This window comes from Delphinus delphis, chromosome 17, assembly GCF_949987515.2.
Source record: "Delphinus delphis chromosome 17, mDelDel1.2, whole genome shotgun sequence".
Lineage (NCBI taxonomy): Eukaryota > Metazoa > Chordata > Mammalia > Artiodactyla > Delphinidae > Delphinus > Delphinus delphis.
In genome coordinates, this window is record NC_082699.1 from 56,107,661 (window position 1) to 56,122,373 (window position 14,713).

At 34.6% G+C, this 14,713-nt stretch overlaps 1 protein-coding gene across 3 annotated transcripts in view; it reads right to left on the reverse strand.

The window, feature by feature from the left end:
- CSMD3 (CUB and Sushi multiple domains 3) overlaps positions 1-14,713 on the reverse strand; it is a 1,080,105-nt gene that overhangs the window by 770,046 nt on the left and 295,346 nt on the right. The gene's annotated exons all lie outside the window — the stretch shown is intronic.

A 14,713-nucleotide genomic window follows, 5' to 3' on the forward strand; every position in this document is an offset into this window, starting at 1 on the left:
TATAATCACACCCAAAAAAAAAAACTATGAATAAACCTGACCAAGGAGGCAAAAGACTTATATGCTGAGAACTATAAAACATTGATAAAGGACACTGAAGATGATTCAAAGAAATGGAAAGGTAGCCCATGCTCTTGGATTGGAAGAATTAGTCTTGATAAAATGGTCATACTACCCAAAGCAATCTACAGAATTAATGCAATCCCTATCAAATTACCCATGACATTTTTCACAGAAATAGAGCAAATAATCCTAAAATTATATGGAACCATAAAAGACTTATCAGAATTACTAAAATCAATCCTGAGGAAAAAGAACAAAGCTGGAGGCATAACCCTTCCAGAGTTCAGATAATACCACAAAGCTACGGCAATCTAAACAATGGGATATTGGCACAAAATAGACATATGGATCAATGGAATAGAATAGAGAGCTCCCACATAAAACCCACACACCTACAGTCAATTAAATTTGGACAAAGGAGGCAAGAATGTACAATGGAGAAAAGACAGTCTCTTTAGTAAGTGACACTGGGAAAGCAGGATTGCTGCATGTAAATCAATGTTAGATGTGCAAGTTGAACCATCTTTGTGACCCTGGGATGCACATCAATGTAGCTGGATGTGCAAGATGGAACACATCCTCACACCATACACAGAAATAAACTCAAAATGGCTTAAAGACTTAAATATAAGACATGACCCCATAAAACTCCTAGAATATAAGACATGACCCCATAAAACTCCTAGAAGAGAACATAGGCAAAACATCCTCCGACATAAATTATATCAATGATTTCTTAGGTCAGTCTCTGAAGGCAATAAAAATAAAAGCAAAAATAGGACCTAATGAAAGCTTCTCCATAGCAAAGGAAACCATAAACAAAACTTAAAGACAACCTAACGATGGGATAAATTATTTGCAAACAATTCGACTGACAAGGCTTAATTTCCATAATATACAAACAGCTCATAAAACTCAAAAGCAGAAAACAAACAGCCCAATCAAATAATGGGCTGAAGACCTAAATAGACATTTCTCCAAAGAAGACATACAGAGGAACAACAGGCACACAAAAAGATGTTCAACAGTGCTGATTATTGGAGAAATGCAAATCAAAACTACAATGAGGCATCACCTCACACCAGTCAGAATGGCCATCATCAAAAAATCTACAAACAATAAATGTTGGAGAGGGTGTGGAGAAAAGGGAATCCATTGCTGGTGGGAATGTAAGTTGGTGCAGCCACTATGGAAAACAGTATGGAAGCTTCTCAAAAGACTAAGAACACAGTTGCCATATGAGCCAGCAATCCCACTTTTGGGCACATACCTAGAAGAGATGAAAACTCGAATTTGAAAAGATACCAAGAAATAGTCAAGAAATGGAAGCAACGTAAGTGTCCATCAACAGATGAATGGATAAAGATGTGGTACACACACACACACACAGACACACACACACACATATACATGCAATGGAATATTACTCAGCCATAAAAAGGAATGAAATAATACCATTTGCAGCAACATGGATGAACCTAGAGATTATCATACTAAGTGAAATAAGTCAGAAAAGGCAAATATCATAAGATATCACTTATAAGTGGAATCTAAAAAAATATAATACAATGAACTTATTTACAAAACAGAAACAGACTCACAAACATAGAAAACAATCTTATGGTTACCAACGGGGAAGGGATAAATTACGAGTCTGAGATAAGAGTTACACACTACTATATATAAAACAGATAAAAAAACGAGGACTTACTGTATAGTACAGGGAACTATATTCAAAATCTTGTAATAACCTATCATGGAAAAGAATCTGAAAAAGAATATATATGTATATATATACACACATATATATATACACATGTATATATCTGAATCACTTTGCTGTACACCTGAAACTAATACAACATTGCAAATAAACTATACTTCAATAAAAAAAATTTAAGTACCTATTATTTTCAAACATAGGAGATACTGAATATTATTAAAATTATCATTCTTATGGAGAATAGTACAAATATGTCTAAAGTCTCCATACCTTCCTTTATTATACCCTTTGTAATTTGACTGTGCAGCTTCTCCCAAGAGTCTGCCATCTGCCTTCTCTTGAATTGAAAAATCCATATCAGTTTGTAAGATTCATTGTCTCTACTGTTCTGTGCTTCATCCAGGAAACAAAACAAAACAAAGCAAAACAAAAAAGAAAAAAAGAAAATATCTATATTTTCTAATCACTATGACTGTTGAGTATATTTAAAATATGTTTAATAAAGTTATGTTGAACAGAAAATGAGTGTTCAGCAAAAAGATTACAGTCATTGAAGAAGAGAGGGGCACTGCATAATAATATGATTTATAAACAAAATCTTTCACTGCTCAATCAGAAGTGAGTTTAAAATAGGTTTTAATATTTAACTTTTATGTTGTAGTTTGTATGTAAGTAATTCTATATGAGTTTACTAATTATAACTTTGGAATCTATGCTATAAAAGCAATTTTGGTATAAAAATTTGCCTGTAAGAGTTTTTGAGGGTCACAACACCATTTTCTGTATAAGTGGATTTAATCAAGTTAGGCATAGGCTAGTTTTATGGAAATTATTATGTTAAAGGAGGAAAGAACTATGGAAGGTAACTTACAAAAGCAATGGTAAGTCAGGAATTACAGTTCCACTTTAACTAGAATGAAATCACTAAGAAAAATATACTGTTAAAATGAACAAATACGATATATTTCAAAGTTCATAAAATAATCTAAGATATTTGTGTATTACAAACATACCAATACATAAAAACCTATATAACATTAAAACTTTATATACCATATTATATAGATTTCTAGACTCTTAATTAGCATTTACCTTTTTTTGCAAGCTCTCAAGAATAAATGGTTTATACTAACTTACAGCTAAAATTCATGGATTAAAAAACAGTGTGCTTCAACACTGTGAAAATGACTATACTACCCAAAGCAATCTATAGATTCAATGCAATCCCTATCAAACTACCAATGGCATTTTTCACAGAACTAGAACAAAAAATTTCACAATTCGTATAGAAACACAAAAGACCCCGAATAGCCAAAGCAATATTGAGAAAGAAAACTGGAGCTGGAGGAATCAGGCTCCTGGACTTCAGACTATACTGCAAAGCTACAGTAATCAAGACAGTATGGTACTGGCACAAAAACAGAAATACAGATCAATGGAACGGATAGAAAGCCCAGAGATAGACCCATGCACATATGGTCACCTTATCTTTGATAAAGGAGGCAAGAATATAAAATGGAGAAAAGACAGCCTCTTTAATAAATGGTGCTGGGAAAACTGGACAGCTACATGTAAAAGAAGGAAATTAGAACACTCCCTAACACCATACACAAAAATAAACTCAAAATGGATTAAAGACCTAAATGTAAGGCCAGACACTATCAAACTCTTAGAGGAAAACATAGGCAGAACACTCTATGATATAAATCACAGCAAGATCCTTTTTGACCCACCTCCTAGAATAATGGAAATGAAAACAAAAATAAACAAATGGGACCTAATTAAACCTAAAAGCTTTTGCACAGCAAAGGAAAACATAAACAAGATGAAAAGACAACCCTCAGAATGGGAGAAAATATTTGCAAACGAAGCAACTGACAAAGGATTAATCTCCAAAATTTACAAGCAGCTCATGCAGCTCAATACCAAAAAAACAAACAACCCAATCCAAACATGGGCAGAAGACCTAAATAGAAATTTCTCCAGAGAATATATACAGATGGTCAACAAACACATTAAAGGATGCTCAACATCACTAATCATTAGAGAAATGCAACTCAAAACTACAATGAGGCATCACCTCATGCCAGTCAGAATGGCCATCATCAAAAAGTCTAAAAACAATAAATGGTGGAGAGGGTATGGAGAAAAGGGAACCCTCTTGCACTGTTAGTGGGAATGTAAATTCATACAGCCACTATGGAGAACAGTATGGAGGTTCCTTAGAAAACTAAAAATAGAACTACCATACGACCCAGCAATCCCACTACTGGGCATTTACCCTGAGAAAACCATAATTCAAAAAGAGACATGTACCACAATGTTCACTGCAGCACTATTTACAATAGCCAGGACATGGAAGCAACCTAAGTGACCATCAACAGATGAATGGATAAAGAAGATATGGCACATATATACAATGGACTATTACTCAGCCATAAAAAGAAACAAAATTGAGTTATGAGCAGTGAGGTGGCTGGACCTAGAGTATGTCATACAGAGTGAAGTAAGTCAGAAAGAGAAAAATACTGTATGCCAACACATATATATGGAATCTAAAAAAACAGAACAAAACAAAAAAATGGTTCTGAAGAACCTCGGGGCAGGACAGGAATAAAGACGCAGACATATAGAATGTACTTGAGGATATGGGGAGGGGGAAGGGTAAGCTGGGACGAAGTGAGAGAGTGGCATGGACATATATACACTACCAAATGTAAAATAGATAGTTAGTGGGAAGCAGCTGCATAGCACGGGGAGATCAGCTCAGTGCTTTGTGACCACCTAGAGGGGTGGGATAGGGAGTGTGGGAGGGAGATGCAAGAGGGAGGAGATGTGGGGATATATGTATATGTATAGCTGATTCACTGTGTTATAAAGCAGAAATTAACACACCATTGTAAAGCAAATATACTCCAATAAAGATGTTAAAAAAAAAAAATCCAACCCAGAAAAAACAAAAGAAACAAACCAAAAAAAAAGTGTGCTTAGAAGAGGCAAACTCCATTGGAAATCACTCTTTCCCTCTCCAGGCCATGCTCTACCAATACCTTCAATCTCCTCCATTGTCCTAATGTAGTTTGACCTAATGTAGCAGTAATGTTGGTGCCTGCCTCATTGTACTTATATTGTTGCTAAGTAGTTTTGTAGAAATATTGAAGTGCATCAATTATTGCCACTAAAAACTCATGTTTTAAAATCTCAACTGGATTCAAAACACTGCCCAACAATCCTTCGATTTCCTTAGTTGTTTGTTTTTCCATTCTCCAAAGAAGATATTTCAAATAATCCCACTCTCCTTAAATATCCTAATTTATCACCTCCCCTCAGTTTCAGGAGATGACCTTGAATCTTTCGTCAGGGAAAAAATAGAAATCACAGAAAGAATGTATCTCGATTTCTGGTCACTACAGTCATAAACTTTAATGCAGACACACCTGTTCTTTCACACTTTTCTCCTTTCTAAATGGAGTGGTGTCCCTGACTAAGGCTAACGTACAAGTTAATAAATTGCAGAAAAATGAATCAAATGAATATGACAAGCACTAGAGTTTCTGATGAAATTAAAAAAAAATACACAGATGAAGGGAGTAAGCAAGAAGAACAGTGGAGTTTCAGAGTTGTAGTGGCTCTAAGTAATACTTATCTAGGTAATACTATAGGGAATACTTTATTAGAGAGGAGACAAAAAGAGCAAGGAATTATGAAAAGGGCATATTGGGACTTCCTTATGAATAATAGTGACAAACAAGTGGTGTTTGATTTTTATGGATTAAATAAGATGATAAAATTAGTCATGTATTTCACATACTAGAGCTTTGGTTTAACCTTAGAGATCTGTACAGTTTTCCAGTCTTTATGAAAGATCACACAAGATTAAAAAAGAAGTGGAATCAGACATGACATCTTTTTCCCTTTGATGTTGAAACATATTTTTGATGAGTGCATTCCTTAATTAAAATATTATGTATAAGTAAATGAGTTTCTTAAATTTAAAAACAGAAGTAGTATTCGTTTACTTCTGCACTTGCATTAAAAATGCAATTTATTTGGCTTCACTGGTGGCACAGTGGTTGAGAGTCCGCCTGCCAATGCAGGGGACGTGGGTTCGTGCCCCGGTCCGGGAAGATCCCACATGCCGCGGCGCGGCTGGGCCCGTGAGCCATGGCCGCTGAGCCTGTGCATCCGGAGCCTATGCTCCGCAACGGGAGAGGCCACAACAGTGAGAGGCCCGCGTACCGCAAAAAAAAAAAAAAAAAAAAATGCAATTTGTTTAATTAAGATGGAACAATGAATGCAAGGTCTGTTTCTTAAAGGTATAAAAACATCACTAATAATAATTAGTGTACACACTAATAATTAGAAGGATAACTTCAAATTTGTCATAAATAATTATATATAATATATATACATGAAATTTGTATTTTTTTATTTTTTATATATATAATTGGTTTTACATCAAACAATGATGTTTTATCTAACAACTAACTTTTTTCAACCTAAGAAGTCAAAGAGGAAATATTTTGCATTTACATGGAAGTGGTCTGGTTAGAAACCTTTCAAAATGCTTCTCTCAGTAGTGAGCTGTTATTTGTGTTAATTCTGGTTTCATCTATTATGTAATTCTTTTTTTAATGGATGAGCAAGCCTTACGTACATTCTTAACGCTTCTTGCTGCACTGTCAAACAGGTTGTCCTTAAGGCAGAAAAAATATATTTAATTGTACTAAAAATGGTAAATTAACCATACTCGGGATTCTCAGATATCTACAAGAATTTCTAACTCTTTGAAGCAAACTTATATTTAAGTATCAACCCAATATATAATGTCAACTTCAGGCTATATTTAAAAACATTAATCCATACTGTGGTATTTATATGTCAAAGTTTCAGGTTTTCAAAATGTTTTGCTGATATACATACATAGTTTTAAGAAAACCCTGGCTGTATGCCTAAGGAGTACTTTTGTAAAAAAGTACACTGCAGCAAGCATTAGGAGATCTTAATTTTCATCTTGAATTTTCAACAGACACAATGAGCCTCAAGATTCATTTCCCTCAAAGGGGAACACTGAGCAGTCGGATCCTTAAAATTCCTCTGGCTCTCATCACTTTATGACTACTCTGTTTGTCTAAAGAGAGGCAACCATGGATAAAGAAAATGTAGCATATACCTATAAAGAAATAATATTCAGCCTTAGAATAGAAGGAAATCCTGCCATATTCAACAACATGGATGAACCTTGAGAACATTACGCTAAGTGAAATAAGCCAGCCACAGAAGGACAAATACTTCATGATTACACTTACATGAGATAGCTAAAACAGTTAAACTCATAGAAACAGAAAGCGTAATGGTATTTGCCAGTGGATGGACGAAGGGGAAATGGGGAGTTGCTATTTAAAGTTTCAGTTATACAAGATGGATAAGCTCTAGAGATCTGCTGTAACAATATTGTGCCTATAGCTAACAACAATGTATTGTACACTTAAAATTTTGTTAAGAAGGTAGATCTCATGTTAAGTGCTCTCATCACAACAACAAGAAGGTTAATTCAAAATTATGGAATCGTAATAGATATTTAACCAAATTACTGTTATGCATAAGCAATAATATGCATGAACCATAGCTTCATTGTATGTTTTAGTCTAATAACTGTCAGAAATAAGGTAGTAAACAGGAACACCTGTTTGATAGGATTAGTATCTACAATATTTACTTTGTAGAATGAATATTATAGCCAGTTACCTCTAATTAATTTATCTTATTTAGTTGGACAATTGTTGATTCACTAGCACAGTCTTTGTGCTATCCATTACATAAATTCATACCACATACATATGTGTATGCATCATAGAATTAGTTTAATTAGCTTGATATATCATGTTAATTAGACCTTCAGCTTTTTGAGTACTAAGAAATATTTCAGCTCTTGTGGGATAGCTTAGAGGACAGTTATATGACAGAGTTGCAATACTGATAAAACCAAACTTACTGCTTTATTTGCTATAGCAATGGACTGGAATCATCTAGTTTGCAGAGTTACTAATTTCATGCCTATAGAATGTAAATGAATACATTTGTGTGGGAGCTCAGAAATCCACACTTTAAGAAATGCTACAGGCAATTCTGATGTAGATATTACAAGAACACCATTTGAGAAATACTGCTAAATTTGGAACTATTAGCATATATAATAATATATATATTCCATATATATGAATGATAATATACCACATATATGTATATCTGATTTATGTATTTGTATGTAACATATACGTACCTATCTGTATCAATACATATCAATACGGACCCACACATAGTTGTATTATATGTAAAATACTAATGAATATATATTTTCTCTGGAGGGACTGCATCAGTAAAAACAATGTGGAAGTTTTTTAGTTATATCCTAATATTTCTCCTTTTCTTTCATTAACAGGTTTTTAGCTGAGCAAAGGCCACCTAGAAGAAGAGTCATACTTCCTTGTGTCTCTTTCAGCCAAGTGGCCATGTAAGAAAATTTTGGCCAATGAGTACAAGCAGAAATAGTAGAAAATGCAGGGTAGCAACTAGAACCTTGTTTAAGAGACAGTTGAATGATGAATACCCTTTGGCCCTTCCCTTCCCCTTTCCTTCTTCCTACTGTCTAGACTGTAAACTAAATGGATGTAGTCTGGACATGATATGATCTTTGGAATGAAGGCCACCTACAAATAGAATAGTAATATAAAAGGATCCTGAGTATTTGATATCAGCGGTTTCCACAACTGTCTTGTACACCTACGTCCAGACTTTAAATTTAAAAAACAAAACAAAAACTTGCATCTCATTCAAGCCTGTTGGTGTTTTTTTACTTTAATTTTCTTTTACAGTTGAACCTAATCCAAACTAATGCATATGGCTTTCTTAAATCAAGTGTAATCACTGGGTGAAAGAGGTAAAAACAGATGGTCAACTGATGTCCTTTTTATAAAGGGCAAAAATCATTTATTCATTTCACGAATATATTCGAAATACCTAAGGTGTACAATGTAAAGTTCTAGATATTATGTATAACTTGAGATCCAAGCTGTCCTTAAGATTCTGTTATTTTTGTAACAATATGTATACAACTAGAAACAAAGTACGACAACCAATAATCATGAACATCAGGAGAACTGCAAGTTCTTAAGATCACTGAAGCCATGGAGATTTATGCAAATTACAAAGTAGAGTGAACAGAAAAAAAAAAAAAAGAGAGAGAGAGAGAGAGAGAAACAGACAAACGTTGGACAAATGCGGGAACACACAGAAAGGATAAAGAAAGAAAATCCACTCAAAAAGATTCTGGAAGATACAGTCAGTAAGGAATAAGAAAGGGTAAAAGACAGGACTTCATAGTAACAAGGGAGATGGATGTTCTTGAGGAAATGATCATTCAAATGTTGCAAATAAATCAAGTAAGATAAGTATTAAAGTAGGAATTCAGATATCATTGGTCATTTTGGAAAAGGCAGTTTTAAAGAAATGATGGGACAAACCAAGTTACATCTAGTTAAAGAGTGATTAATCAGGGAGCAAAAATTGATGGTGTAGAAGAGAATTAAAATTGTGGGCATAACACTCCTCAGTGAGAAAGGATAGGTTCTAGTGTACACATGGAGGAACTAGCTTTCAATGGGAGTTAGCCTATGATGGAAAAATTTATCAGCTCAAATCTAAATATTAGGTAGTTAGCATTATTTAAACTACCTAATAAATATAAATAAATGTGCATATATAGTTTAAATAAAATACACTATATACTTTCTTTTATTCTTAATTTGAATACAATTAATTTAAACAGGTCTTCCTATGTTATATGATCTGAGTATGTTTTTGCTAATATTCTGATTTTGATAACTGTGTTAATTCCCTTGATTTTATCCAATACTCCATTTTTTTAGATACTGTAGAGATTTTTAACTATAGGAGAGTAGGAATAACTATGCCAAATAATTATTCCTACCTCAATCTCTGTCAGAATTATGTTACATATTACCAGTTTCTGGGGGGAACATGCTCTGTGGAAATTCTGCTGAAGCCTCAACCTTATACCTTACAAAATGAACTCATTTCCCTTCTGTTTAAAATATATTAATGGGTCTTCCTGATCTTTCTATTATTGTTCACATGTGTACTGTCATCCAACCTGAAAAATTACAATTATTATACAATTCTTTATTACTGTCTGTGATAATAACTCATTCCTTGTGGTCTTTGATTGCAAGCCTTTGGTCTTTTATTTCTATGTACAGGGCTTCCAAATTGGTTAAATTCCTTATAACCTCTGCCATGGAATCATCCCTCACTTGACCTTTTAATCTTCATTTTCATGGTCTACCTCACTCTCTAGTTACTGCTGCTTTTTCCTCCTTCCTTCCTTTCACAAACAGATTTTTAAAAGGAAAGATTAGTTTCACTATCTCCACTTCTTCACTTTATTACAGCAAGTCTCCCCACTCTCTCCATCACCAATTTTTTGCACTTTAGCAGATCATTCCCACCAGTGTGAACACAGGGTTTTACCTATCCCAGTTTAACAAACCAACCAAAAATTAAAAAAAAAAAAAAACCCTCTTGACTCTACTTCTTCCTTCAGCAATTGCCCTATTTCTTTGTTCACCTTTGGTTACAAATGTCCCTGAAAGGCTTATGTATACTAATGGCCTACAATTTTTACTTTCCAATTCTCTCTTAAAACCACTCCAGTAAGACTGTCACTGACAAAACTCCTTTCATCACAGTAATCAATAACCTCCATATTACTAAATCCAATGATCAATTTCAGAGTTCATCTTACTGGCTTATCATCAGTATTTGACACAGTTCATCAGTTCCTTCTCCTTGATATACTTTCATTTGGCTTTTAGGAAACCACGCTCTTGGTTTTCCTCCTATCTTATTAATTATCCTTTTGAAACTCTTACCAGTTCCTCCTAGCTTTGTTGTGTTTTTAGTGTTGGAGTGTCCAGGATTCAGTTCTTAGTCTTTTTCTCTCTCTTTTTTTTAATTTAATAATCACTTCCCCTTCTAGACTTCCAAATTTAGATCTTTATCCCACAACTTTAATTCTGCACTAAGACTTGTATAGCCAACTGCCTCCTTGAAATCTTCATCAGAATGTTTATTAGCCATCTCAAACTGCACATGTCCAAAATTAAGCTCTGGAGCATCTCTCCAAAAATGTTTCAACAGCCTTCTCAATATTAATTAATGGCTATTTCATGTCCTCAGTTCTTCAGGCCAAAAGCCTTAGAGCTGTCCTTGCTCCTTCTTTTCCTTGAGCTTCACCATCAGTTAGGAAATTCTCTTAACTTTATCTTGAAAACCTAACAATTTCTCATCACCTCCACTGTTATTTCCTCATCCTAATAATTATAACATCTTACCTAGATTACTTCAAGTAATATCCATTTTTCTACCTTTCCTCTCTATAGTTTCTTCCACAGAGTGATTCTTTAAAAACTAAGACCAGGGCTTCCCTGGCCGCGCAGTGGTTGAGGGTCCGCCTGCCGATGCAGGGGACATGGGTTCGTGCCCCGGTCCGGGAAGATCCCACATGCCGCAGAGCGGCTGGGCCTGTGAGCCATGGCCACTGAGCCTGAGCGTCTGGAGCCTGTGCTCCGCAACGGGAGAGGCCAAAACAGTGAGAGGCCCGTGTACCGCAAAAAATAATAATAATAATAATTAAAAATAAAATAAAATAAAAAAATACTAAGTCCAATCACTTTAATGACTTCATATTTCACCTAAAAGCCAAATATAGGTCTTTATCTGGGCTCCATTAATTCTCTTTTGCTTCTACTATTTTCACCCATGTCAATACCTTTGTAGTCACAATCACCTCCTAGATGTTCCTTAAACACAATGAGGCACACTCAAGATTATATATTTTGTTCTAGACATCATTTCTGCCTGGAATGCTCATTGTTTAGCTATCTTACTTGTGTCCAGACTTTGCTCAAATCTCAACTTATCAATTAAGTAACCTACACACCCATCACCCTACTACTGCTCTCCTGACCTCTCTTACCCTACTCCACCTGTTCTTTCTTATCACTCTCTGAACAGAGTGTGTTATTACTTTATTTATATTGATTGCTTTTTAGAGCCTTTTTCCCGTCATAGGGCATAAGTTCTACAGGAGCAAGCCTCTCTGCCACTTTGGTCACTGATGCATTTAGGACAATAGCTGCCATGTAGTAGGTATCTAATAACTAATTGCTGAATGAACACTGAATGAATAGAATTCTAGTAACAACCCGAAAAGATTAAGTTTGGAAACAATTTTAAAGGGTATCTAATCTAACTCTCCATCCAATGCTTTGTAAATAAGGCAGCACCTAGTTACTTTCTACCTCCTTGATCCTGCCATAGCACCTAAGCAGATAATGCCAAACAATATTAGAGTTGAGAGAAGCCTTAGATATTACAGACAAAGAACCTGAGATCTAGGGAGGTGACATAACTTACCCAGTTTCATCTATCCACAAAGAGTCAAAGCTAAAACTAGAACTCGAGCTTCTTTATGCTATGTTATTTTTCATTTCACTGCAATGGAATTAGCTAATATTCAACAAGCCTCATAAAATTCTGCCATCCAGTAATGACTGAGTAGATCTTCCATCCCTGTTGGATCATGCAACGGTGCTGCTGACTGTTGTTTAATAAACAAGAACTTAATGAGTTAGCATATATAGCTTATAAGAGAGGCATTGGCTAACTTAATATTCTCCGTGCAGCACAATTACTGGGCTGATTTATTCCCTGTTGCCAAAGTCAAAGGCAGGTTACAGTAAGCCCTGCTTCACTGCCTGAACTTCCAGAACAGAATAAAATGCATAGTGGCCAGTGGCAAGTTCCCAGTTCCTCAATGAAGGGCCTGTAATCAAGGAATCGTCTGTAATTTTAATCAAAATAATGTAAATGGGTCCCCTGTTCTCATTTATCTTTTCAGTTCTATTAAGGATTGAAAATATTATATGAGCAATGCATACTCATAAGAAAGAACCAATGTAATGCCACCTAAAATGTCTCACTCTGATGACTATATGTTTAAAAAGATATGAGAACATTAAAAAATGTAAAGGGATTAGAGGGCCAGGATTAGATTTAAAGTTTTAATTATTCACAGATCATTTTATACATCAATTCTGTAACTAATACAATTAAAAGGAATGTTGTTTTATTACATTTAAGTGACTACAGACAATATTATTTACTGACACTGTATCTTTCAATTGCCATTTATAAAAATATAACATAGTTTTGGTATTTGTATCATTTTCTTGAAAAGTGCCAAATGACCTTGGTGTTTATATTTTACAACAAGGAATTTAACAAGTCTATCTAAATATTCATGGTAACATTAATTTAAAAGGACAGTAAAACAATTAATTTCTTGCTATTTTCTTCCTGAGGAAGGGGGAAATAAATAAAGTGGTCCAGTGTCATTTAATGAGAAAATGGAGAGAAAAGAAATTTGTAGATCTGATACTATTATTGAATAAGCTGTATTTATTCCAGAAACTTGGAAACATACGAAGGATGTTCATTTAGATGATAAACAAATTATTACTAAGAATGCTTAATCTGAAAAGAGAAAGTAACTATTATGAACATAAATGGGTATGTAATGATCCCTAAAGTAAATGTGTTAGATTTGGTTTCTAGAATGCAGTGGTAACAAAGGAACAGGTGCCAAGAAACAGTGTTTTCTAATTTCCTTCTAGTAATCAAATATGTTGCAAGTTTAAAATTTTTCATTTTTAATGGGATCTCTTCTACACCAAGAGATAAAATTATTGGAAAATCCAAGGCATTATCATCTACCTTGATATGACTCAAATATGTAACACTGTAGAAGTAGCAATTTATGAAACAATAGTTTTTGAATTCTCTAACATTTTTAAACCAGGATTCTGCTGAGTTTCATTGTACCCAGGCACAAAATTATCATGGGAAGAGTTAAAGTTATATAAACTTGGGTATCGAGGGACTGAAAGATAGAGGAAAACACAAACAAACAAAAAAACAAAGTTGGTAGAGCTAAGTGTGTTATTTTCATCTTACCTAAAAAGGTATGACTAAGCTGATAGAAACACGGTACTTTTGCTGACGTCTAGCCAACTATGAATGTATTAAAACACATACACACACACACACACAAACACACACATTTACCTAATGTCCTTTCAACAGCAATCTGCAATGTTGTCTTATTCTTTCTTCTTCACATTTGTCTTGCCTGTGTGACAGCTTATTCCCCTAGATTTCCTCCTGTCTCTCTGTCTTAGTCTCCTTTGCTGGATCATCCTCCTAAGCCTGGGCCTTATATGCTGTTGATGCTCCAACTCAATCCTAGTGCCCTCTTATCTTCTCATTCCATCCTGTCTCTGTCTAGCCAATGTTATTGATGCCTTTTGGTTCTATTACCATCAATATCAACTACACTATCAGTGATGCTTCTCCTCACAGCTCCTGAATCATATAGATAGATATTGTTGTCTATTAGATGGCTTTAACAGCATGTCTCAAAGAGACTTCAAACTAAATATATGTAAAACATCTCTCAATAACCATAGCATTCCCATCCCAAACGTGACCTTCCTTCAACATTTTCCAATTCAGTGAGTATCTCTCCTGCCTTTACCCATTTACGCAAGCCAGAAATGATGTTTTATTTGAACACCACCTTCTTTATCACTCTTCAATTCACTACAGAGGTCTTTATCATTATACCTCCTAAAAATCTCTCAACTCATTCTACTTCTTTATCTCCATCAGTACCATCTTAATACAAGCTACCATGATTTTTTTTCTTGGATTACAGCAGACATCTCTTAAGAAATTTTCTTACAGCTAATCGAGCCCCACTTCAAATCAATCTCTATACTTCAGCAA